Below are 2528 nucleotides of genomic sequence, written 5' to 3'. Positions count from 1 at the left end.
TGTGAGAAGGTCCATTTGGTGCTTTGGGAAGCAGTTTGGAAAGGAACCAATATACATTGGTTGATGCTATGGTCAAGTAGCGGAATCCGGGAAGCTAGAGAAGAAATAGGTTCAGCGTAACCTCGTTGGAGCAAGAAGCTTGGAGGGCTTAGGTACTTGGGTAGATTAGGCTTGAAGGGTCTTCTGCTGTTCATGTATCCCAACTACATTCTTTAGTGGATTATTTGACCGCTTGGAGGGCGGCGGAGAGGTTTTACGCCGAGGACTTCGGTTTCCTCTTCGATAACACATCGTGTGTTGTCCGTGTGTTTGCATCTTCTTTTCCTTTACATTTGCCTTATATTTACTGCTGTGGATGTGTTTATATTTGGTTTAGATTGTTCTATCAATTCTGTTATAAGCTTGTTATCATATTCCGCACATAAATTGTTTGATATAAAGCTTGAATTGGTATTTGTGTTATTTGGGGTCTAAACGTTCAAAGGTGTTATATACCCTTTTTGAACTTTCAGTTGGGCCAATCGGAGGAGGGGCAATATGTGAAATGGTGAAGCCACAAAGACAAAACCTGCTCTTGGTCCTCCTCTTGTTCCAACATCTCTATGCTCTCCTCCAATACTTTCTCCAACTCAACTCTTTCACTCATACTTAGAATTGGCACATCTGTGCCATTGCTTGCTCTACATAGCAATGGTAGCCATGATAAGAGCATCTTCTTCTTTGTTTTCCTTTGTTGCTCTTTCTTGCTTTCTTCAATTTCATAGAGTCCCAAATTTTTGGCTTGCTTGAACAAGAATGCTGCAATAATTAGATAGCTTAGTATTTCAAACCTCAGGTATCTATTTCAAGAAGAATGGGCGACAGATCTATGTCAACGTCATGATAAATAAAAATTTGAATTACTATTTGTATAATTGACAACTCATCAATTTTAAAAGTTTGTGTAGTATCCTAAACGTCAATTTGACCAAAAAAAATCAATTTGGACATCACAATTAGTCTCTTATAACAACAACTTGAAATTGAATGAACTTCTCCGCATGGTAAATATGTGATACATTTTACAATTAAATTATGGATAAAACTTAGATAATATTGTTCCTTAAATTTTCCTCTTAAAATTTAGTAATGTTACTTTACAGTCACATCTCTTACCAAATCTTTGATTTTGGGTTTTTTTTTTTTTTTCTTTAAACGATATGGTCCAAGTTTTAACAAAGTTGGCATTGCTTTCATGTAATGTGTTGCATTGGTATTTGACTCAAATAATAAATGCATACGCTGGAAAAAGATTGAGAATGAAGGAAGGAACCTTAAAACCGTGTATACTGTGTAATTGTAATTAGAATGTCGTGCACCCCAAATCTAGTGAAATTTTCAATTTTCTAATAATTTCCTTGGTTGAAAAGTCAAATCAAGATGGCAATTGCAGCCGATCCCTATTAAAACTTGTAATTAAAATAAATAAATCCCAAATTAGAACTAATCTTCACTTCCATGCCTGATTATGACAAATTAAGGTCCTGATTAAATAATCCTGATCGAGTAAAGGTAATACAAATACAATTCATAAACATGTCCGGAAAGCAGTTGAAGGACCACCAAACTAATGACCAAACCAATCATCAAGCATTACATGACTTTTTCCCAAGTGACACATAAATTTACGCACCAATAATACCCATACAAATAATTCATCCAAGAAGCATATTCTCTCGCAAGAGCCGTCGAAACAATACTAAATAATAATCTTGACTTGGATATGTCCCTCGCATATCTTCTGTATTTGTATATCTAATCAATTTTAAGTTTACAAACTCGAATATTTTTACGTTATAAACCGTAATTAGTTGCCAGTTACTTTTACGTGTACTCAACTTTTTTTTTTCTCCTAGTATAACCCCTTTTCTTTTCTGAGAATCGTGTTGGTATAGCCTAGCTAATTACTGTTGGTAGTCACTTGGTACATTCAACCAGGGGCGTAGCCAAAAATTTTTGCTTGGGGGGGCGGGGGCGGGGGCAAGATAAAAAAATCATATTGATTTGCAATTCAAGAAAAATTCAAAATATAACATTCATACATGTCTTGGCGCATTAGTTTAGAAATACAAACATTAAATCCAAAGTAAGTCTTAACTATATATGTATCATATATATATATATATATCATAAGATTACTACTAGAATTTTTTTATTAGTGTAATTCAAATTAGCACTCAAAATACTAACAAGCTAATCGACCAATTGAGCATCGTAAGGAAGAATTAATAAAGAGAAATTGAAGCGAGAGCACTCGGTAATGGCAATGAGTATTGAGTAGAGTCTTTTGGGTGACTATAAAGTGCAAGGGGATATTGTAATAGTTTTGTGAAATTGCAAAACTTAAGTATAATATCTAAAGTGTAATACTTTAGATTTTTCAATTAAATTCAAACACATGTTTACCATGACAAATAAAATACAAACAATATTATCATTTAAGGACAATTAAATTCAATACAGAATTTAATTGGGAAATATAATGTACT

General features: G+C 33.8%; 1 pseudogene; it reads right to left on the bottom strand.

Annotated features, from left to right (window-relative positions):
- Nucleotides 1–508: 508 nt before the first annotated feature.
- LOC112006727 (uncharacterized) overlaps nucleotides 509–2528 on the bottom strand; it is a 5540-nt pseudogene continuing 3520 nt past the window's right edge.

This window comes from Quercus suber, unplaced genomic scaffold (assembly GCF_002906115.3).
Source record: "Quercus suber isolate HL8 unplaced genomic scaffold, Cork oak 2.0 scaffold_458, whole genome shotgun sequence".
Taxonomy (NCBI): domain Eukaryota; kingdom Viridiplantae; phylum Streptophyta; class Magnoliopsida; order Fagales; family Fagaceae; genus Quercus; species Quercus suber.
The sequence above is the reverse complement of the archived record's forward strand: the minus strand, read 5'-3'. Positions and strand labels throughout refer to the sequence as shown.